The sequence below is a fragment of the Euprymna scolopes genome, chromosome 5 (genome assembly GCF_053919585.1).
Source record: "Euprymna scolopes isolate OS-2025 chromosome 5, ASM5391958v1, whole genome shotgun sequence".
In the NCBI taxonomy this organism is placed as follows: domain Eukaryota; kingdom Metazoa; phylum Mollusca; class Cephalopoda; order Sepiida; family Sepiolidae; genus Euprymna; species Euprymna scolopes.
Genome location: NC_136486.1, coordinates 131467183 through 131494055, shown reverse-complemented (window position 1 = coordinate 131494055; position 26873 = coordinate 131467183).

Genomic DNA, 26873 nt, shown 5'->3' with positions numbered 1-26873 from the left:
ATCTAAGGAAGTTTATAATAATATCCGACCGGTGGGCTCTCAACGCCCCAGGATTTACGGATTGCCTAAGGTACACAAAATTGATACTCCATTGAGACCAATTTTGTCGATGGTAGGTTCGGCCCAACACAATCTGGCTAAATGGCTGGTTTTAATTCTTGAACCAGTCTGTTCTTTTTATTCAACACATTGCACACCTGATTCTTTTCATTTCGCATCGACTATCAAGGACCTTCCTCTTACCACTAATAACTGTTATTTGGTCTCCTTTGATATTAGCAATTTGTTTACCAATGTCCCTCTTGACGAGGTCATTGACATATGTGCTGATTTTCTTTATAGAGGCCCTGGCCCCCTCCCCTCTTTTCCTGAGGCGGTGTTCGTTGAACTTTTGGAACTTGCTACTAAGTCAGTTTCCTTTAGTTTCAACGATGTGATGTATCGCCAGTTCGACGGTATATCGATGGGATCACCCCTTGGCCCAACTTTGGCCAATATTTTTGTGGTTTTTTTCGAACAGACGTTGTTTGACAAGTGCCCTAGACCAGCATTTTACATGCGTTATGTTGACGACACTTTTTCTTGTTTCGCAACGCATGATGAAGCTATGTCCTTTTTCCACTTATTAAATAATTTACACCCTTCTCTCAAATTTATGATGGAGGTGGAAAAAGATAACTCCCTTCCTTTCCTTGATGTGTTAGTTTCTAAACGTGGGCTTTCCTTTATGACATCTATTTATAGAAAACCCACTTTCACTGGTCTTTATCTTAGTTGGGATTCTTTTGCACCCACAACCAGGAAACTAAATCTTATTAGAAACTTAACCCATCGGGCACTTGCTATTTGTTCCCCGCCTTTTATTGATGTGGAAATTGAAAACATTAAAAGGATTTTTATTACTAATGGATATCCACCTCCATTAGTTAACTTAGTTATTAATAAAAAAAATTAAATCCTTTTCTGAGCTACCAAAATACGGTCCATGTAGATTTCCGGTATACCTTAGGTTACCCTGGATTGGACTTAAAGGCCAACTTATTTGTGATAAGATTTCCTCTCTGGTGTCTTCTAATCTTGGTGCTCTATCGCTCCGTATTGCCTTTTCCACAAAAACCGCCTTTCCCTCATTTCGTAAGGATGTCTTGCCTATCTCCCAAACAAGTAATATTATTTAAAATTTCAATGTCGGTGTGGTGCCGTCTATATAGGCAAGACGACCCAGCGTCTTCAGATCAGAATCGCCCAACATGTTCCCCGTTTCATCCGGGATCATCAACCTACTACCAGAAAATCTCAACTGATAGAATCGTCCATCGGCCAACACTTGGTCGATAAAAAGGAGTGCGGTCTTGTTTTCTCTCCGGAGTGTTTTTCTGTTTTGTACCGAGGACGCACAAAGTTCCACCTGTCTGTCCTCGAAGCACTTGCCATCATTGCTAACCCCCCTACTTTGTGCAAGCAGAGAAACCTCCGGCTTCAGTTAGAATTATTTGGGTAGTCAGGTTTTTTTTTTCTTAACCTCCTCTCCGCTCGTATTCCATATCACTACCAAATATTCTAAAAAATAATAATTTTCAGACTTATGACCCTTGAAAATGTTTGTCTGAACGAAAAGCGCTTTGGGTATATTTTAACGATAATTTTTTAATCGACTTATTTATTTTATTTAATTGTACATATAACTTGCCCCATTATATATATATATATTTTTTTTTTTCTTTTCCTCACCCCGGTTTCCATTTTTTAGTTGATTGAATTTACGATATGGTTCACTTTTTTATAAATATATATATATATATATATATATATATATATATATATATATATATATATACATATAACTGTTTTATTTGTTTAGTTACACATGTGAAACTTATATATATATATATATATATATATATATATATATATATATATATATATATATATACAGGGTGACCCCCCAAAAAAACAAAAGCTAAATGGAGGCCATCTAGAACATATGCTGTAGAACGGAGAAAAAAAGGCCAAGAACCCTAGTGTTTTGATGTGATGTTTTGAATATAATAAACTAGTTATGACCAAATTTCATTTCATTCGGACAAAACACTAAGAAACGGGGCCTAATTAGAGTTGGGGCCTGTTTCTTTTGAGCCACCCTGTATATATATATATATATATATATATATATATATATATATATATATATATTTGTTTACAGTTTTTTTTGGGAAAGAATTCCAACAAAATGCTCGATTACAAAGAAAAACCTTTTCAATATAAGAGCTTGATATTTATTCATTTAAAATTGCACAGAAGGTCAGAAAACATTGATACCGTCGGTTTCAAGCCTAACATAAGGGGGGACCAGTTAATGGTAAATCGTAAATAATGTTAGGCTCTCGTCACCCATGTTTAAAACAACATGGATGACCAGAGCCTAAGATTATTTACGATTTACGATGAATTTGTTCCCCTTATGTTAGGCTTGAAACCGACGGTACCAATGTTTTCTGACCTTCTGTACAATTATATATATATATATATATATATATATATATATATATATATATATATATATATATATATATATATATATTCAGGAAAGCGGAAGTTAAAATAACACAGTATATTGTTACTATTTCCGATTGCGGACGTTTTATTTTCATTAAAAAATCACACGCTTTTCTGCGTGTCTGTGGATAGAAGCAGTTTTACATAAACGAAAAGTACCATTCGTCAATATGGTAAGCTTAACATAGGGTTCCATGTTGTTTTTAATAAAAATTCAAGTTAAACCTTTAATAACTAAAATGCTAAGGAATTTAATCAAAAATCTCGTATAAGCTAACGAAATATAATATATGGACTGTATTTTTAATTGAACATTTGTTACGTTAATTTAAAAAATAGATTGCATACGTTTTTAATCAAATGTTTTCATATTATTATTATTATTATTATTATTATTATTATTATTATTATTATTATTATTATTATCTCACAAGGAGCTTTCACACAGGTCATAAATCGCCCTTTGAGAACAACCTGTGGAGTTCCCTGAAAGCTGAGTGACAACAAGTATCCTCGGATTTCCAGTACTCTCCACCTCTTTCGATAACATTTTCAAATGAATTTGCATTGTCGCAACAGTCGCTTACCATTGATTTCTCGCTAGTAGCGGATATTGGTTTCCACTGGAATTTGAGTGGCAATAAGACTCCCCAAGGTTCCAATTCTCTTGGCACTTGTCCAGCGGAGGTCTGGCCAGCGGTCTTTCCATCCTCCACAACCCTTCTCGGCTATTTAGCATCATTCTTTTTATGGTGGTGATTGGAAAGGGGAGGGGATGGGGAGGAGATAGTAAGCTTACAGGTAAGCAGCGTCAGTATTCTAGGTTCCATGTAACGCTTCATGTTTTGTCTCTGCAGCAGCTCGTCTGGCCCGTGCATGTGGCTCGTGTGTTAGTCTCCACAGTCAAGAGTTTTCCTTAATATTTTAGTTGTTTTCATTATTGCTATTCGTTATATTTTTTTCAACCATTCCTCTGATTCCAATTTCTCCCATTCTTTTTTCAAAGATTTTGGGAATTGTTCCAAGTGCTCATACTATTATAGGTACTATCTTTGGCTAGCTCTGTGTATTTGCTTCGATTCTCCTTTTTTTTATATTTAACCTGTGGTCAGCTGGAACAACAAAGTCTACAATATGACAGGATATGTTTTCTTGTTAATTATTACGACATCCGGTTTTCTTGCTTGGATGAGTTTATCCGTTTGTACCATAGGATTTTGTGATTCTCGTTTTTAATTACTGTTGCTGGCTTATGTTTGTACAATTTGTCTGTGCATTCGAGATGCAGTTGTTTGCACAATTCCTAGTGCACTGCCCTTCCCACCTGGCTGGTCTTTCCTGTTTTTGTATTCTTATTGGGCTAGTTTTCTACATTCACTTACTATATGGTTTATAGTTTCGTCTCTTTGTCCACAGAGTATGCATTTTTTGCTGTTTTCTTGCGTTTTGTCGATCTTTGTTTTGATGTGGTTGGTTCTTATTGAGTTATCTTGTGCTGCAGTTATTAGGATTCAGTTTCTCGGTTTACGTGTCTTTTTCGCATCCATTTCCGAGTGTTTTCGTTATTTTCATCTTTTGTCATCCTTACCAATCTTCCATGTAGTTGTTTCTTTTCTCATTTTTCTTGTCTTATTCTTTGTCTCTCTGTTTTCTGTTTTGTTGATTTTTTCTGTGTCTCTCGCTGCCATGATTATCCTTTCAGTGTTTTTCTTTATGTATTTTTCTAGTTCTTTTTTTGGTGTCGTTTATACAGTCTTCTATACAAACCAATCCCTTCCCACCGTATTTCCAGTCACGTAGAGTCGACCAACATCGTCCTTAGGATGTAGTGCGTTGTGCATGGTCATGAGTTTTTTTTCTGGTTTTCTGGTCGAGCTGTCTCAGTTCTACTTTGGGCCACCCTATGAACGGTCCAGAGTGTCTTACTAGTGATACTGCCCATGTATTTATGCCTTTTATTAGGTTTCTGCTACATAATTTAGTTTCCAGAAGTTGACTTGCTCTTCTGAGATATTCCTTTCCAATTCTCTATTTCATTATTATTGGCTCACAAGGAGCTTTCACACAGGTCTTCGGGAATCTTTCCCTGAAAACATCCTGTGGTGTTCACTTGAAGCTGAGTGACAACAAGTCTCCCCAGATTTCCAGTACTATCCTCCTCTTTCGATAAAATTTGCAAATAAATTTGCATCATCGCAACAGCTCCCTGCCATTGATTTCTAGTTGGCAGCAGCTATTGGTCTTTGCTGGGATTTAAGAGGCAATAAGCCTCACAAAGGTCTCAGTTCTCTTCGCACTTATTCGGCTGAGGTCTGGTCAGTTCATCGGTCTTTCCTTCCTCCTTGACTGTTTGGTTATTTAGTCTCGCTCTTTTTTGGGGAGGGGGCGATGATGTGGCAATGGGGCTAGGGTTGTGTTAGAAAACTTATAGATATGCGGTTTCAGTATTCTTGGTTCCATGTAGTGTTTCATGTTTTGCCTTTGCAGCTTTTTGTCTGGCCCGCGATTGTTACTCCTGTGTGTTAGTTTCAACATTCAAGGGGGTTTCTTAATATTTCAGCTGTTTTCATGATTGTTGTTCGTTGTATTTTTCCAATCATTCCTTTGATTCCAATTTCTCCTATTCTTTTTTCAAAGTTTTTGGGGATTGTTCCTAGTGCTCCTACTATAATAGGTATTATTTTGATTTTCTTCATCTTCCATATCCCTTTCAGCTCTCTGCTAGCTTTGTGTATTTGATCCATTTCTCCTTTTCTTTGATATTCACCCTGTGGTCAGCTGGAACAGCAAAGTCTACGATTTAATAGAATTTGTTTTTCTTGTTAATTATTACGACATCCGATCTTCTTGCTTGGGTGGGTTTATCAGTTTGTATATCCATGTCCCATAGGATTTTGTGATTCTCGTTTTCAAGTACTGTTGCTGTCTTCTGTTTGTACCACTTATTATTATTATTATTATTATTATTATTATTATTATTGTTATTATTATTATTATTGTTATTGTTATTGTTATTATTATTATTATTGTTATTGTTATTGTTATTATTATTATTGTTATTATTATTATTATTGTTATTGTTATTGTTATTATTATTATTATTATTATTATTATTATTGTTGTTGTTGTGGTCACATTTTAATAATAAATACATAAATGAACACCTTATTTTGTCTGTCTGTTCGTTCACCAGTTAAATATTATTTAACGTAACAATATTATTTTACGTAATAAATACATTTTGGTATTTTATATACAAATGAATATGCATTTATAAAATATTATCAACGCTTTTGAGATATCATTTGAAATTTAAGCAAGCTAACAAACGATATTTTTCTTGAATATAAATTATTTTTTAATTTAAAAAAAACAAACTTTCAATCGTTTTCGAGAATCCTTGTTTTTAATAATTTTTCCGTCGTAGATTAAAAAAATGTGATGGGCGTCCGTCAAGATGTTGATCGCGAATAGGCTAACTGTCCTTTTTTGTGTCAGATGAGGCTTACATGGCATGATTATTGAAATAATGCTGACACTTTTTATAGATTGTTTGTAATTTTTGATATTAGAAATTTAAGAAAGCCAAAATTTATTAGAAGAAAAAAAATACCGTATTTCAAATTTCAAACGATAGTTCAAAAGTACCAATATAATTTCATTATCGTTTTTCACTTTCTTAAATTTCTAATGATGTTTTAAGTTTCAAAAGATATCTCAAACATGCTAATATAATTTCAGTATCGTTTTTTACTTTAAAAACATTCTTATAATATTTATAAATTTCTAGCGATATCTCAATAGTTGAAATATTACTTCATTATCGTTTGTGACTTTCCTTAAATGCATATAATACCTTAAATTTAAAACGATATTTCAAAAGTGCCAATATTATTTCATTGTAGTTTTTACTTTCTTAAATTGCATATAATATGTCAAATTTCAAACGATATCTGTAAAGGGCCGATATAATGTAATTATGATTTTTATTTTTTTAAAATGTTTAAATATACTATAATATTTGTTATCTAGTGAATGAATAAATTCAGTTGAAAATATTATATAGCTACTCTTTTATTAATATCTAGAAATACAATTATAAGGAACATTTTGCCACTATATAGATAGTGATATATACTTTTGTTTAATCAATGTCTATAAAAGTTAAGTATGTGCATATATAATTGTATATACAGAGTTTAACTAATTAACCGGTCATTTTAAATGTTTGAACTCAACTTCTAGACGTAAAGGTCAGTAATGTAGGGCATATTTAGTGTCTCGTTAGGCCAATGAGGTATAGACATGAAATAGACAAAACCTCAAATTTGAACATTCAAAATATCAAAATTTGCATTACGCTTGATCCATCGTTATTAACACTACGTGAAGCAGGGTTTCTTAAATTTCAATTTCTCATTAAAATCCTTTACATTTTAGGCATTAACTATCACGTTGACAAAGTTCTGACGCTTTTTAACTTTTAAATTCAGATGAATAGATATCGGCTCAAATAAAATTTATTAATCGAAATATACACCATCATAATCAATACACTTTTGCAAAAGCAAAAAAGTGTATTCATGCCAGTAACGTAAAAACTTGTGTTCTGGTGGCGATGAAGTCGTTTTTGATAGGGCTTAGTTTTTTAAGCGTTTCTCACGCAGAGAGAATTGGCGAGATGCTTGAAAAGTGGTATTCGGTAAGTGAAAAGTCTGGAGAGTATGGCCGATGAGGCAGGGATTCGTAGCCCAATTCGTTTAACTTTTGTCAGGTCGGTTTAGCAACGTGCGGTCGGGCGTTTTCATCGAGGAAAATTGAGTCTTTTCTGTTGGCTAATGCTGGGTGTTGTTGTCGAGGTTTCTGATGAAGTTCGTTCATTTGTTGACAGTACTTCCTCGCTGTAATCGTTTCGTCTGCATGCAAAAACTGCAATGAATCAGACCGGTCGCAGACCACCAAACAGTCAGCAGAACCTTCTGTTGATGCAACTTTGGCTTCGTGAAATGTCGTGGAGCTTCGTCGGCGTCTCACCATTGAGCTGAGCGTCACCGACTATCGTAAAGAACCCACTTTTCATCGCAAGTAAAAAACCCGATCGAGAATTACTATGGGCGTCCCAAAATAAAATAACCCATTTTTTCACTCAAAAAGTTGAAAGGCTACGAAGACGGGAGTTGTATCATTAAAACGAGCAACCTTTTTATGTCAGAATCTATATTTCTACATAGTAACCACTATTCTCAATGCACTTTTGCCAAAAATTCAATGATGCTGCTTTGTGTCTGACATAGTCCATGATAGGGGTTGTTTTTTAGGGTTATACACCGTCAATGTCTGCAACAGAGAGATAAAAATTTCAGGCTATGAATGCACAACTTCAATCATCATAACAATGCAATTTGCAATTTTTCCTATTATTTTCGGGCGGAATAAAAAATAGGAGGCATTACATAAAACATTTTAAATGAGAACAGAGACATCCACCTAATCTACACATTTAGTGATGACAATGTTATTAAAAAAAAATGGACAGTTAAAAAATGCCATCTCAAAGCACGACAGACCTAAAATTCTATTTCAACCTTATGTGCGACGTATCGATTGATAGAAAGATTCTGTTATATAGCTGTTCGACACACTTTCATAAAAACAACAACAACAACAACAACAACAACGTATTCCTTCCTTACATATCTTTGGTTTTACTTACAAGCGCATACCTATTGATCCCACGACAGAACCAACAACAATGTGAATTACTTTGATCTCTGCTGAAGATTATGTAGTAAAAGATGTAATGATTACAATTTTAGAATAACTTGGCATTAGTTACGTTCAGAAAGATATGTCTGACTGAATTCCCTTTTATGATATTCAAATCTATGACAACTACAGATTTACTAAATGCTCTTCATGTGTGTTATAGCCATCGTGTTTAGGAAATCTCTTCAAAATTGGCTCAATATTGTACAAAACATGGTAAGCAAAATATTCTGGGCATAAACAGCGATAAACCACATTATGGATAAAATATTTACAACTATAATACGCCTACCCATTTTTTTCACACACACACACACACACACACACACACACACACACACACACACACACACACACACACACACACACACATATATATATATATATATATTACCGTAGGGTCCCAATTTCGAATCTCGCTAGATTCAGCCACTCTGATGAGTCGTAGACGACGAAACACGTGTCAGCGGATAATTATATTTTAAAAAACAATATATATGCCGCTCCCAAATTGGCTGAAGGGAAAATTATTCCCAACTCGTATTTAAGTAAAAATGCTCTTTAATAAATAATTGAATTCATTCCAAACGTATCGCAAAAACAAAAACAAATAACACACACACACACACACACACACACACACACACACATATATATATATATACATATATATATATAATTTGAGGTTAATATTTTTCAGGGGTAAAGTAACCAATGGATTTAAAGAGGTTAATATAAGAATGCTCGATACCGAAGTAGAGAAAGTTATACTTTCTAATAGTTTTCATATAAGCAGTAGTATGTTGCTCAACAGTCATGAGCATGTTTCGGTCGTCTAGTTACTAGATCAGTCAGCAAGTTCCCAGTAACTAGCAGACCAAAACATGCTCATGACTGTATAGCAACATATTACTGCTTATGTAAAAACAAATAGAAAGCATAAGCATATATATATATATATATATATATATATATATATACACACACAAACACACACACACACACACACACACACACACACACACATATATATATATATATATATATATAGATAGATAGATAGATAGATAGATAGATAGATAGATAGATAGATATCGCTCGAAAATTTCTTTGGATGTAAGTCAGTCAATCTATTTTAATGACTGTATTAGTCAGCTTACAAAAATTGTATGCTCGTCTTAATATTTGTCGATATTATTAGTTCTTTACCATGAAAAACTGTTTCCCGGATCTTTCTAAGATAGTATCAGCCACACCCTTAAATCACAACTGATTTATATAAAATATATCGGAGTTTATGTTTTCTCTTATGAGTCTGTGTTGTTGTTTTTATATCCATGTAAACCAGTGCTCGCTCTCTCGGTAATCGTCAAAAAGACATGACCAGAAAACGAAGGAGAGGAAAATCATATCATACAGGATTTTAGGTCGGCGACAGTCAAGAAGCAAAACACATGGTCTTACACTTCATCAACGACAGAGGCTCGTTTGATAACCAACGTTGTGAACCCGGCCGACAATCCTGCGACTGTCGTCTTCTTTTATTACAAATAATATTGCCAAATATTTCGATAAATCTGTATTATGTTTAGGGCCAATACATCTCTGTTGGTTCCTCTAATCTTGTTGCGGTACATTACACTCTTACATTATATGGTAATATTAAATTCAAAATTTTAAATTTGCTGCAACAGTTTACTGTAAAATTTAAGCCTAACTGAATGAGAACACTCGCTAACGCCTTCCTGTATATGTAGCAGGACTTGTCAGTTGTAATGGAGTCACTTCTATGTGTTTTTAACGTTACCATAAAAGAAATCACTAGCAGCAGGAAATCAGCAATGAGAACTTAAAAAGACGCAGAAAGACATTGGGACTCGTGAATTGAGCCATCAAAATGTCACATTGCTTAAACAATAAACTGATACAAGTATGATAACCAGGTAAAAGTACGTAAAATAATATCATATAATGACGTGCATTATTCTTATAAAATGTAATAAGTTAATCAACTTATAAAAGCAAGTAGTTGCATTTTTTATACCTAGGGAGGAAATAGATAGATGACTAGTGAATCTATTTATCTACAGAGTCATAAACGGATAAACTGCGTAGACATAAATTCACTACATAAAAGAATATCGCTAAACTAACAATCTACTGTTTCCATACTAAGAATTATACAACGACAAACTCATGGATGATCTACCAATACACATTGTGTCTCAAATAGGCTCCTGTTTGCTTTTATATGAACCCGCAACCGGAAATATGCACCATACGTAAATCGTGTCGCAAGTATATATGTATCTGGTGATATTAAGTGTTGCAAGTTTGAATTTAATGATTTGAATATGCACAACGAATGATAGAGACACAGCCGATAGCTTCTCTATATCTAATTCCCTTACAGAGACAATCATTTCCTTATGAGCCGTGAAGATCAGTAAGCATCACATCTTGATCGATTATTACCTGACGATTGTAAGACAAATGTGTATTGTAGATATAACTATCATTTCTCACCCTAGCTGAGGAACCGTTGCTCAAAATGACAAAATAGGTTGATTAACAAGTCGTCAAATATCATATCAGATATGTCCATGGAGTAATATCTTTTAATTTTCCTGTTGAACAGTGTGCCAATGAAATGACTGAATGGTGTAAAGTTGTTATTAAAGCACATGCTCCCACACAGAAGATTTAAAGCAGGCCCTACTCCCCTCAATGGTTAACTTCAACTAGTGCAGTTGTTATAGCGCGAAAATAGTCGATTGCTTCAACATAAGTCAAGCACAAATATGAAAAAATTTATAGATTGTAGAAACAATTACAAGAATGAAATGGTCGAAGCCAAGGAGAAGCATACCGAAAGGACCAGCAATTCGGAACTCGCGATTTCTGAAAAAATTCTGATAGTGTGGTGAATAATGGAAAATTTACAATTCATCCATTATCCGACAATGATTGGGTCGTTTGTACGACAACCGAGAAGGCTTCTTGCGCAGCGATTCCCCTCCACCTCCACATTAAACACACAAATCACTTATTTCCAAATTTCCTTTTGCAGACAGAAACCACACTCAAAAATCGGAAATTCACCCCTTCTTATACCCGTGATATCATACAAACCATCTCCAAGGCGCGTGAACCTGCCCTCATACCTGCTATATTAATATAGAAATGTTCGGCTGAATTAGTCCCTGTTCTTTCTAAACTCTTCAAAGAATACCCTGCCGAATTTGCTTCCCTGACAGATTGATAATCGACTACGTTGTACCAGCATTCAAGAATGCTGGTTAAAGAAGTTACCTGCTTGATTATCGTGCAATGAGTCTCCTCTCTATTCACTAAAATCTTGGAGCACTAGTCACCCTAAACTCTAAAACTTTTCTGACAAACAATATAGATTTAGACAAGCCAGTTCTACTGCGGATATATTAACGGTAATCTCTGAATGCATATACCATGCACTGGATAAGCCAGAAGAAGCCAAGGCGGGAGTCATTTATATATTCAAATTTTGACATAAAAGGCTCTCATGAAAATTAAATATCTGAACAAATGCCTAACATAATCAGATCCCCCGCAAAGAAAAACCCAGATTATCGTTTCTGGCCGTACATTCAAACTGTATGATATTAATGCGGGTGTGCACCAGGAATCGATATTTTGACATTTATTATTCCTGACAAAATTGTGTCCGAGATGGGTATACTTGTTGGTGACACCACGTTTTATAATATACACGAGGGAAATCCGACTGTACATATATCCAAGACCATTACTAAAAACTTAGAAAATGACTTCCAGTCTGTACTTAAATGGAGACAACAATAAATGGTAACATTCAACGCTAATAAGACTAAGCTTCTTTCCTTTAGCAATTAAAAAACGTGCTTAATCATCAATAGCTATGGCTAGTAACACTCAACCTGAGTCCAAACTCATCGGATTAACATTTTCAAACAGCTGGCATTAGAACACATACATTAAAGCATTGCAGAGGCTGCCAAAAAGAAGGTGAGCTCCTGTACTAAAAACTACTCACATCTGATAGTTTCCATGCATATCTACAAAGCTACCATTTTGCATGGAAAATTGTTGCTTCATCTGAAGGTCGAACGACGGCATTACGAATATGCATGTGTAATGTAATAGCTATTGCAGCAAACATGTCTTCATAGCTCAGGCGTTAACGTCAAAGGAAAAATAAATCGTAAGCTAAAACGTTTTGGGTTCGATTCTCGATGGTGACGCACGAGTCATTTTTTTTTTTTACTTTTTAAAATATTACTATATATTGGGTTCACTATAATTTATAATATAAATCTCAGCAGTCTGTTTTAATGTATGTATGTATGTATGAATGTATGTATGTATGTATGTATGAATGTATGTAAGCATGTTTGTATCTCTACTTAAAACGTTTGATAGAGACGACGAAGCTTCACGAGATCGGTATCATTTTGAAGCTGCCGGCTTCAGACGACAAATACCGAAAAATTAGCCAAAAATATCAATTCCTTCACCCTCAACTGGGAACTTTTGTACAGGGAAGGTCGATTTTTTCGCTGACATTTTTTCAAGTCATTTAACCCTCGCGTTCACGACGTCAGTTAAAAGGCATTATTTCGTCGGGCCGTGACGTCATAACCACGGTAGGCACATCGGTAATACAGTTTGTTTTTCCACCTCTTTTATCTCTGGCGCGTTACGGATTCGAGCCTGCTTACAGGATCTCTTATCTCCTCGCCGCATTAGCCCAGTAATTTACTTTAGATGTAACTACAAGACTGATTACATTGTTATAACTAGTCCAAAGGCAGAATATGTACTCACAAGGATTCGTATTGGACGTTAAATCAACTGATATAATTTGTTCAGCATAATATAAGAGATGAAATTTGTACATCCGGTTGAGCAAACACCGATTATTTAATAAATAATCGACAATGAGCATTCTCGTACACAATTGACATGTTTACTATCGTAGGTTCTGCTCATCCGATACTTCAGGTTAAAGTTCTGGGGACAATTCTCATTAAGTCTTGAAATGTTTCTCTCTGTAAACAGAAGTAATGATAGTCGGATGTTGGTGCCATTTCTATTTCTTGGAGTGAATTCTCCTCTAACTCATTTCGATTTCCACCGAATTCTCTATTTATTTCTTTAGTACATTTCATCCTTTTAGCTAAGATAAACGTTTAGAAAACGACCCCAAATAATAGCCCCTTACGTTCAAGTGGCGATATGCTTTGTAAGGGTGAACATGAGTAAAAGGATACTTATTAACCTATATACTTAGCGTATTTGTTATCTATAGACTTGAAAATTTGTATGTAGAGTACTCAGACGTGAGAAAATCTTTTACTTATCCGGAAAATGGGTTGCTAAGGGATTAAAAATAAATAAATGGTATATGGGAAGCCACTGAATTTTTTTAAATCTGTTTTTAACATTTTCCCGACTGCGCATGTGCGGTCGTGAAATATAACAGCTTCCTTATGTTAAGTATTAATTGGTTTGAAAGCGCTTTTTAAAAGTCATGTAAAGCTGCTGTAATGTTCATCGTACTTGACCCACTGTCTTTAGATTTTTGTTTCGATCTTTCGATCTTAGCTCGAGTATATTTTTTACTTACAAGAATTGAACTGCTAAGACAAAACATAATACTCGTATGCACATGTCTCAGTTTATTTCCGCTTAGTTTTTTTACTCCATTTTTTTTTTAAGAATTCAATGTTACGTTTAATATCTACAAGATTTCTGCTTATAATAAATAAGAATTCTGCATTCATAAAAATATAATATTTATGCGTATTTTACGACCACATAACGTCGGCCAGCCTGCTAGTATATATATATATATATATATATATATATATATATATATATATATATATATATATATATATATATATATATATATACTAGCATTTCGGCCCGGCGTTGCTGGGTGTTTGGAGTTGTATGCTGAGCAAAAAAAAAAAAAAAAAAGGTCAATTTTTTAAACTTTGACCCCTATTATGACCCCTTAACATTTATTGTTTTGGGCTCAAATCAAGTTATTAAGTTAAATCCATGTCAAAGGAACCTATATCTAAAATTTCAAGTGTTTAGACACTAAATTGTCGAAGGAGTTTGGTAGAGTTCTCAAAGGTCAAATCGTTGAACTTTGACCCCTAAACAGCCAAATTCCTGGCCGAAAAAAACTATAATAATTACGAAGATAAAAATATAATAATGGTGGCTTGACTGTTATGCCCACATTTGGCATTTGTACGAGTTACATTTCCCTTAATCCACGTGTTTATTGATGCTAGTCCAGGAATAATGTTCTAGCAAATGGTTACTTTGTAACTGTGTTAAATCCTTGACCAATAGTAATTACTACTACCTGCACTGAAAATTGAGAAAGCATGAAAAGGTAGTGTGTTTAGGTATAGAATAATTATTAATATTTATAATTACACACACACACACACACACACACACACACACACACACACACATATATATATATATATATATATACTCGAAAGTGGGTAAACAAGTGTTGCGATGTGTTCATGTTTTTTGCAGTTCATATATCATTTGACAGAATCAGTAAAAGCTGTCAAATATACGCAATCATGGACCTTGGCGAATCCACACGTTGCGCCTGGCTTTATTTCTTTTTATGCCCTCACCGCTTCTCAATGCCCAAGAGTACTATAAAAGTAGTGGACGAATGTTTGTTTTAAATGAACATTTGTGGAGGTTGTTTGCGGGCATTGCTCCAGTGGGTCGACCGGTAGAACTGCCGACTGTCAACGCGATGATTTTGGGTTCAATCCTCGGCTTGGGAGTGGTGCAAGTCTAGCGGCACTGATGAGTCGTGATACAACGAAACAGTACTGTATGTCGATGACTACAAATATATATATATATATCTTTTATAATATATATATTATACATATAATTATTTTCAAACATGTCTTTGTCTCTCTTTATATATATTTCTGTCTCTCTCCTATATATATATATATATATATATATATATATATATCTCATACAATTCGTCAGTCCTTATGATGACTAGTCAGAGTCTTGATAATGGCGTAGTTCTTTTCCTGTGTGAAACATCTCGTCACAGGCACCGTATATATGGGTGATAGGGTTGTGTGGTCGGTAGTATTTCAGCTCTAAGAATTCTCCAATCTTTCTATTTCTGCCTTCTCTTTGTGGAGACTGTTCCGCCAGCTACTCTTTTCTTTGGCTTGTTCCTCCCAACTTTCGACATTGATGTTTATCGCTTTCAGGTGCCGTTTTGTTACATCTTTGTAGTGAACCTTCTGACCTCCTATTTTGCGGGTTAAATATATATATATATATATATATATATATATATATATATATATTTAAAGTGATGGTTGTGTAGTTCCAACGAGAGAAAAAAATGTATATTTAAAAGAGTGTAGCCATCAACAATTGTGGTTTTTTTTTAAAGGTTTTCATCATATTTTTATTTTAAAATAAAAATATGATGAAAACCTTTAAAAAAACCCACAATTGTTGATGGCTACACTCTTTTAAATATATATATATATATATATATATATATAATATATATATATATATATATATATATATATATATATATATACACTGTGCCACAAAATAAATAATTTAATTAATTAATTTACAAATTTACTCAATGTTTTTATGCTAATTTCTATTTCAAAATAGATGATACGCACACATGTAAGGAGAGATTGACTGCCTACTTGACGCTGTTTTCAAGAGTCTAAGGTCTTTCTGTATATGTGTTTATTTGAGCAACCGGGCATGAAGATACTTTTCCTTCGAAGGAAACTCTGAATAAATAATTCCAATTACATTAAATCCGTCCTCAAATATATATATATTTTTTTACACAGTGATCACCACTTATCAAGGCCCGGAAGCCACTCAGGGATAAGGGTTATTGCAAGTACATTACGTTAGTGTGGAGATTTGATGAAGTGTTTACTTAAAGGGGTGGTTCATTAGGAATTTGTTAACGTTGGACTTGAACACATCCAAGTTGTAGTCAGGTGGGAAGCAGGCAGACGGAACAGAGTTCCACAGGCGTGCAGTTCTAAGAAAGAAGCTTTGTTCATGGAATCCACGTTTTGATTTAGGCACAGATAAAGAGTGGGTGAAATTTTTCACAGTGGATTCGGCTAGACGGGTGTTTTCGTGAAAGATTGGCGAGGAGGGACCAGAGATTGGAGTTCAGACGAGCACCTGTCATGGAAATAACGATAAAACAAGGATAGGCTGGCAATGTCTCTTCTGTGGGAGAGAGGTTGCAGGGTAGAGAAAAGGGCATCCCCCACTAAGCCACGAAGTCTATTTTGTACTCTGTCAAGGCAGGATAGGCTGTTTTTAGCAGCTCCTGCCCAGATATGACAGCAGTGTTCCATCCTTATATAAGATCTCTTTGGTACAGACAACCCACACTGGCTTAACCGAGGTATGGTGAACCTTCTCTAAGTGATGTTACTTCAGGCAACAACACAAAGCTGGATACTCCCCCAGACTATATGGATTCGTGTCTAGTAAGGCCAAAAGACGAAAAGAAAGATATACTATAACATATTTAACTGGTCAATTGGGGAAGAAAATTTATATCCTTAACTTCTTTACTCATTCAACATTTATGGACTATTTGAATACTTATGTATCTCATACAGGGATCAAATATTACCCTGTAGGAAGGGACACTTTGAATTTTGAGAAATTCAACTAAAGTAAAATGAAACAAACAAATTAGATTAAGAAGATTTATTATTTAGAAATTTATAAACTTTACAAATAGATGCTACTTCTTTTAGAGTAATGGTATATAAGTCAACGACAATTAGCTAATTATGGAAGTCGGTTATCAGTTACACGAAACAAAGAAACAGACACAAATAAAAGGATTAAATTAAGATTGGTTTTGCCCGAAGAAACTTAGTATAAAAAATACATTAGGAAAGAAAATTGAATTTGAACTTTTATCAAAGTTAAAATGAAGTAAGATATTATTTCACACGCACACATATACATATACACATACTTTTTTAAAATTAATTTTATATAAACTTTTTTTATATCGTTACACTACTCATGATAATGTACTGACGATATTTATAAATAACTAAAGACCTCCTCAAGCGATTATAGGCTTTCACTTTTAGAGTCCATATTTGTACTAAAATGGTAGTCACACACAGGTTTTTTTTAGAAAACATGAATATCACGTGATATAGGGATATTTACGTAAAATAAAAAGAAAAGCAGCAGAATATTGTGCATAGCCATTTTGGTTGGCTCTACTTAACACAAACACTATATATTAAAATAATACTAAGGAATTAGTAATCCATGACAACCGAAAATTACGTAGGAGAGTATTTTTTGAAGTTAATAATTATATTAGTCATCACATTCAATGTATGAACTACCGCTTTCGTTTGTATATATGTACGCAATTGGTTATTAAAAAATAGATTAAGCAAAAAATTTTAATAATATAAAACTTAATGATAGACAAAGTGTAAATACAAGTGCATTTCCTGTTATAATATTCGTGTCTGCTAGGGTATTTATTGGATGACACAAAAATATATATGATTTTACGTTGTGTTTATTTTGGAAACAAAACCTTTTTTATTCGATAAACAATACGTTATAAACAATCCACTAATATATTCGAACTTTAATAAGAACTAGCAGTACCCGTGGAAATTCCACGGTAGTTGAAAACATCAACCCTCCTATCAGCAAACACCTCATCACATAAGGAAACAATACGAGGCTGTCTTTTAATAGAATAATCAGGGGAATATTTGTTTGGATCAGAAGGTAATTTTTTTTAGACAAATACTACTTGAACTACTTGAGATTATTACACGAAATAGAACTACAGTGAAACATCTAGATGTTAATTTTATTAAAGTGACTTGTAAATCAGTAAAAATTATGTTGCTAGAAACATGTTACATCTTAACTTTTTGCATTTTTTCATAGTGGTAAGAGAACGGGGCCAATTTGCAATACGATTTAATGATGGAATAAATCAGTAAGTAGTAAGATTGGTGGGTTAAACTTGAAATATAGTTCAAAATAATTTTTTAAATTTCATTATGCAATTGAATGTCTGAATTTGTTAGGTATTTCCATTATCATTATTGAAGTTATTTAAACTCCTAATCACATCTTTATTGTTATCTTGCAATAGATGTTGATAGTTGGATTTTTTGTTGGATGAGTTTTGATTGTTATCATTATTCAAATTATTCTTATTTTGATTGTAATCTTGAAAATGGATATTGCTTGTTTGATTTGCGGAATTTGTATTCCATAGGATATTGGGGTAGTATTCAACTCTTAATACTGTAAAGAATCTGTTTGCAAAGATCGGGTACTTTGACTTTTACAATAAATTACCTCCACAAAAACAATGATTACCCTTTCATTTTGAATAAAAATCAATTCACTTATAAATTGTAGGAGGAAATACTACTTAATTTTTTCATTTTTTCATAAATTATAATCATACAATAGATAAAATATTTTATAATTTCATGAAAAAACAAAGGTCTTGATATCTAAAAAAATATTATTTCTTTATATCTTGAAATACAGACAGAAACAGGATTCAATGAAGATGTTCAAATGGAAAATAAATGTTTTGAATTAATAAATGGGTAAACTGCACTGTCTATATTTTCTGGTGGGTACCATTCTCACCAACAAATATCATAGCTATTTCATTGCAAGTGGGGAAATTGTATCTCTTTATGTCTTTACCCCTTCTGAAATGCAACTCACACTTGGGCATTGGTTTATTTTCTCTTATAACTATATTTTGCTGTTCTTTTTCAATCAAATCCATGTTCTTATACGTATGTATTACGTTGCTGTGCATCCATGGTACTTCTTCTAATTCTACCTACCTCACTGTCTCTCCCTTTCTCTGACCTGTTGTCTTTGTTCTTCCTTGATCCTTTGCCGATAAGTTCGCATATTTGCGCGGATGTTTTCCATTCTTCGATCCATAATGAAGTTTATGGAAAAGAGATGTTCTTTTAGAGACTATTTGAATTCCTCAAAATAAATACAATATTTTCTGCAATTTGTATTGTTAAAAATCTTTTTTTTTAATACTCACATATGAAAAAAATACAGAAATTCACTGCAATAAATGCATTATGTTTTCAAATTGATAATATTTTAGCGTTTTAAAGTGGAATATATATATAGTAATTTTGACAAAATAATTTCCGAAATAAATTTTGATCAGTATATTCATAAATTAAAAGATGCAAATTCTCTTGCATATTTTTCATTCACCATTTAAAGTAGTTTAAATATTTTTTAGGTCACACAGTAAACAAAGATAGATTTAAATCCATTCTAAGATAGAAATAGACCTTGAGAAATATTTGAAAATTGTAAATTAAAACAACTATTTGTTTACAAACCCTGCTTGTGAATTTAAAAACTAAAATATAAGAATCTAAGTAAACACAATGCATGTGTAATAGGATATGTACATGGCACCAATGTTTAACTCCTCCAGTTAAATATAATTCAAAATTTTATTCATAAATTTTATTTGAAAAAATAAAAAAAAAACAAAGTTATTGCATTTTCGTTTATCTTATATAAATCAACAAATATCAGAAAGTAAAAGTAGCATTAATAAATGTGAACAAATTTTGTGAAAAAGTTCAAAGTTTCTAATTTGTTGCATTACTTTTAAGTTTACAATTTTGATAAAAAATAATTCGATTCAAAATAAGATTAAAAGTCACAAGACTCAGAGTCAAAATCGATTTGATAGGAAGAAGGGTTTCCTTTTCAGAGAAAATGTTTCAAAAGTTACAAAAACAAACTTACCATTTAGTATATACATATATATATATATACATATATATATATATATATATATATATATATATATATACACGCACACACACATACATACATACATATATATATATATATATATATATACAAATATTGTTGTATCAATTTTACATTGGCTCAAAATATTATGTTGATCGCTTTAAAATTACTCGTAGAAATCACTTCTTATTTCAGTGTCGTCTGCGTTAATGATTTTAAATTTATAATTTTAACCTATTTACCCCTCTCCATATTTTGTAACTAATATATTTTTTATTTGTCTAGTTCATAACGTAAATAGATAAACGAAAATGCAATAACTTTGTTTTTTTTATTTTTTCAAATAAAATTTATGAATAAAATTTTGAATTATTATTTTTAGAAAAAATGTTAAGAATGGGTTTGTGGACCTGTATGAGGTATCCCCCCCCCTAAAATGCGTGTAAATGAATACCCTGCCTGAAAGTCAGTAAATCCTATATTTTTTTGCTACGCACGCACGCACACACACACACACACACACACACACACACACACACACACACACACACACACACACACACACACGCAACGCACACACACAATAAAAAAAAATAAAAAAAACATCGATCGAATGATTGTATAAAATGTAAACAAAAAATTTATTAAAGTAAACGTTAATACCATCATTTTTCTATGCTTGTGTTATTTCAACACTGTCTATATTTTGCAGAAATATCAATGTATAAAATGTGTTAGGTGAAAGTTCAGTATAGTTGCAAAACGTACGCACACACACACACACACACACAAAGGAAGTATTTTTGTTTTTGTCTACGCTAAGAAAGGTCTTATAGCGGGTGAAAGGCATTAAGAAGAAATAAAAAAAATGTTTGATAGAAGTAACCTGTAAACAAAAAAAATACTTATGTTTAAAAAAGGAAGCAAAACGTCGTAAGTATAAAATTTTTTTATTAAAGTAAACATGAATACGTACCGTCTGTTTATGTTTCCGAAAGAAGCTTTTGAATAGCAAGATAAGGCCGCCATCTTTGTTTCAGTTTTCAATTGGTTAAGAAGAAGTCTCATTTATCCAATCAGAACGAAGCATTCTTTGTGCATCACAGCGACACAAGTTATTTTTTATTCAGTTTTCTTTCAAATGTTTATTAGGTGTTTGGAATATTCCATTTTCCTTTTAAGAGTTTTTAGGTTGATAACGGACGGAGCGATAAGCGTAATAATAGAATGATGTTTTATTTTATATTTATGTTTTTTTAGTTAAAAAAAACTATTTAAATCATGGAACTATTTTAGTTCTACACTGAGAGGTAAAATATCTCACGCAGAACTCATTTAAGTACGTTTAGAAGAATAAAAGTATGTTTATTTTTACTCATGTTTACCCTTTACAAAGCATATTACCATTTCGACGTAAGGGGCTACTATTTCTAGCTGTTCGAAGGAAGAAACTATTAGAATAGAAACTATTCTGGCATTTAGGGACATAAACAGTAAAGGGATAAGCTCTTATTGCTAAGAGGGTTTGTCGGGGATATGTACGTCGAGGGGGTACAGTGAAACGAGTGCATCAGAACACATTCTATTAAAATATTTGTAAAACATGTACAATAATACAACATTGCGGCGATGGGACAGGGGCTACAGATTAGTTGATAAAGTGGAACCGATTAGATTGACAACTCTTTTTTGGACCCTATCTAAGAGGGAGAGACTAGTTGTAGATGCACCAGCCCAGATATGGAAACAATACTCCATGGATGGACGAATGATGATCTTGTAGAGGTGCAGGATATTCTCAGTTGTGAGTAGTCTTCTAGCTCGATAGACGGGAACTCCCTTTCTTTGCAGCAGCCTTTGTAATGTCCTCTATGTATTTGTTCCAATTCATATTGCTTGCAAATGTTAGGCCGAAGAGTTTTAAGGTAGAATTCTTAGGTAGGGTTGTATTTGTCATGGATATAGGCGGTTGCAGAGGCGTCTTGTAATTGTTAAAGGAGAGCAGCTTAGTTTTACTAGCATTAAATGTTACCAACCGCTTACGGCCCCATTCCACTATAGTCTGGAGGTCATTTTCTAACAATTCTGCCATTGTCTTAGATTTATGTACATCTGTCCCTACCTCATGCATTTTATAGAGCGTTTTTATCATCAGCAAATATACCCATCTCGGACACAATATTATCAGGAAGGTCGTTTATGAATATCAGGAATAATAATGGTCCAAGGATCGACCCCTGAGGCACTCCCGCATTAATGTTATGCGGCTTGGATGTATGTCCGTCAATGGCAACCTGTATACTTCTGTTGTCTAAGAAGGACCTAATTATATTTAATATATGTCCAGTTATACCGTACAATTTAATCTTCATTAGCAGCCCTTTGTGCCAGATTTTTCAAAGGCCTTGAATATGTCAAGGCCCACAGCCCTGGCTTTCCCCATCTTATCCAGTACATGGTAAATGCGTTCAGAGATGACTGTTAAAATATCTGCAGTAGAACGATTGCCTGAATCCACACTGTTTGTCAGAGAGATTTACTTTTGCGAGGTGGTGAACTAGTGTTTGATTAATTAACGTCTCAAAGATTTTAGCGCAGAGGAGGAGAAGGAGACTAATGGAGCGATAATTGAGAGGGTCTGCTCTTTCACCAGAATTCTTGTACATTGGTACCACAGAGGCCATCTTCCAGCTATTAGAGAAGCAAGATTCAGCAAGGCATTTATTGTAGAGCTTGGCAAGTATGGGGGCTAACTCGGCTTAACATTTCTTAATTAGTATAGCAGGGATGAGATCAGGCCAACACGCCTTTGAAGTGTCTAGGTTTTTTATGATATCGCGAACATGAGAAGGGATGATTTTTATATTATCTATGTGGCTTCAGTCCGCATAGGGAGTTGTTTGTTGGCTGTAAGGTAGAGTTAGAGGCGAATCACCGGGCAAGAAGTTCCGCCTTCTCAATTGCCGTACATGTAAACTTCTGGCTGTTTATCAGTGGAGGAATTACTGATTGCCATTTATTCACTACACTATTATAAATTTTCCAGAAGTCAGGAGTTCCTATCTTTTGTAATGAATGAGTTCCCTGATTATTTCAGCATGGTTTCTTTTGGTTGTTGCTATTTGACTCTTACAAATGATTTCTAGCATCTACGCATTTTTGCCTATTTGTATTTGACTTAGGATGTACAAACCGGTGGAATGCATTCTGCCTTTACACAATGTCAGCTACAAAATCTGCAGTGAACCATGGGGTTGAGTGAGGCTTGCTATAATACTTCTGTGTGGAAACATGTGCTTCAATGCTCGCTTTGTCACCATTCAGTTTCATTGGCACACTGTTCAGCAGGAAGAGAGAAGATATCGGTCCATAGGCCATCTCGGGTGCGTTCTCTAATGGCTTCCCAGTCAGCCCTGTTGTTTTGAGCAATGGTTCCTCACTTTGAGGTTAGGATTTAAATGTGATGTCAACTGATACCATTAGGTTGTCTGCGTTTTCATGTGGACAGTGAGCATTAGTCACACAATTCTCAGGTACTGTGGTGAGAAATAGGTCTAGAAGTGAAGCTTGCAGAGGTTTGCGATCTGGAAGGCGAGTTAGGAACATTACTGTATGTGTGAGGGAATGGCTATAGAGAAACTGTAAGTAGAGCGTCCAGCTGCATCTGTGTAACCTGAAAAACCAAGCCAATTTTTGATAAAGACATGCTGGTGCTTCTAAAAATAGCAATTCCTTATGTAAAGGTACTGGCTAAAACTATTTCCATTCAAGCAAATACTTTAAAATTACTTTTTTTTATCGTCAGACCAATGGAAGCGAAGGGGGAAAAAGTCAAACCGGACACCATTGCTGCAAAGAAAGTACAAACAGCTGTCGCCACAACCTTATAAAATTATATTTTTTTCTTTTACAATTTATATCTTGTATGTCTGTTTTACTTTCGTTTTCCTGTGGACAAGAAATTGCTCTCGTTTAATTATTCATGGCGGGTGCTGTACACAGAACTTTGGAAAGAATGGATTAGAAGAATGGAAGGGAAAGACGTAATAAATGAAAAAAAAAATTGTCCGGTCAGTACTGTAAGGAAACTGTAAGATAAATAAATAATAGTTTGAAATAAAAGTATGAATTCCTAAAAAGATGTTAAACTATATGCTTTTGGTCATGTATATATATATATATATATATATATATATATATATATATATATATATATATATATACACATATATATATATGTATATATATATGTATATATATGTATTGTTTTTTCACCTTAAGCAAGACAGTGCCATTTGAATGTAAGAAGTTATTACTCGGGATAAAATTTGCAAGGGTGTAGGGAGTTGAGTAGCATGGTATCTGTTCACATTACACTCGCACTTCTGCATGTCAGTACAGTCGGAGTAGCAGAGACCTGGAAGGAAATTCCAAAGGTTACCAATTCGAGGGAATAAAATATTTGAATAAAAGTTTTTTTTTCGGCATGTAGGGATATCTGTAATTTTTTATGCTTGTCGGGCTAGTTGGGGGTATTTACGTCGAAGGGGTACAAGGACTGTCAGGTCATCAGAGCACCTTTCATTTAAATACTAATAAAATAGGCACAGGGATGCAACATGAACAGTTTGGTTGACAGTGTGGGACTTACTAGGCTGACCACTCATTTTTGAACGCTGTCTCAAGTGAGAGACTAGTAGCATTTGAGCCAGCCAAAATGTGGCAACTAAATTCGATGCATAGGCGAATGGTGGCTTTGTAGAGATACAGGTTTCTCTCAAGCGTAAGCAACTAGCAACTTTTTCGCAGCAGTCTTGGCAATGCTCTCGATATATATGTTCCAACTCATGTTCCCTTTGAATGTTAAGCTGAGAAGTTTTAATAAAGAGCTTTCAGGTAGAGTATTATTAGCCACGACTATGAGTGCTTGAGAAGATTTCTTGTAGTTATTAAAGGAAAGAAGCTTAGTTTTGGTAGCATTGAATATTACCAACTAGTTATGTCCCCATTCTACCGCAGACTGGAAGTCTTCATCTGAGGTGTTAGCCATTTCCTTAGGTATTTGTTTATTCGCTTTTCCTTTGTTTCTGTAATAGAGCGTAGTGTCATTAGCAAATATACTCATCTCGGAGACAATTTTATCAAGGAGGTAAGTTATGAATAAGAGGAATAATAAAGGCCCAAGAATCGACTCTTGAGGAACCCAACATTTATATCATATTGTTTTTTAGTAAGATCATCGAGGACAGCCTGGGCTTTTCTCTAATTGAAAGTAGATTTAATTATGTTAAGTTATACTATATGATTTAATTGTCATAAGAAGACTAGCGTTCCATACTCTGTCAAAGGCCTTGGATATATCTAAAGATGCTTCCCTAGCCTCCCCTGTCTTATCCAGTGTATAGTATATACATTCTCAGATTACAGTTAAGATATCTGTAGAACTAGCTTGCCTAAAGGCATGGTATTAATCGGAAAGAAATTCAGTATCTGTGAGGTGGTGGATTGTGGTTTTTGGAGAAGAGAGGAAGGAGGTTACTCGGGGCTATAATTTAGTGGGTCACTTCTTTCGGCAGAATTTTTGTTAGCTAATTCCACAGAAACAATATTCCAGCAATGAGGAAAACAAAATTCGGTTAGGCATTTGTTGTAGAGTTGGGAGAAAACAAGAAATACTTCAGCATTTTTAAATAGTATAGCCGGGATGAAATCAGGTCCACTTGCCTTGTCGATGCCTAGAATTTTTATGACATTATGATCTTAGTAAAGAAATATTTTCAGATCATCGAGCGAGGTTTCTGTCGTAGGAATATCATATCGACTAATCTAATATTTTACTCTTCAATCATGTAAACTAATTCTCAGAACTGATGTAAGAATTGCTATGAAATTAAGTCTCTAGAATAAATTAAACACCGTGGAACCTGAATGCATGACGTTAGCAGGAAAGACTTAGTTTGGAATTCATTTATTTTTTTTTTTATTCAAATCTATGTTGCCGTACATATAAACTTCTGGTTGTTTATCAGTAGAGGAATGTCTAAATTACATTTAGGACAAGGATATATCATTTTATAAGTTAATAATATTTTCGGAACAAGAACTTTTGAGAATATGTTTCTAGAGAAGTTTAAGGTAAACAAAAGTTATCCAGGTATCTTACTTCTAACACATGTCCTTCCCCAATAGAAAACTGAAAAAAAAAGACAAAGTCGAAGGCAATTATAAAATTTAGATTTTTACTTCTGGATTTCCATCGAAGTTGTCTTCTAGAAAAATGTGGAAAAATTCTTCTGAAACTGATATCATTTTACAAAAATAAATAATTTCATATTTAATATTTGATATATCCTAAGGCTCATTTAATGTTCTCAATATTATGCTTAGATTTATATTTGGCTATGCTCACCTTCATGCATGAATTTGATCTCATCTACCACTTAAACATTAATGAATTTTGTCCACAAAACTAACCGGGAAAACTTCCCTCGTGTTAACACAGTTAGCATCTTATGCACTTTTAAAATGTTGAATATAGCCAACATTTTCAAACAAGTAACCGAAAAAACTCTGCAGAATTGATTACTGTCATTAGATGATTCAGTGACAATAAGAATCTGCAGCTA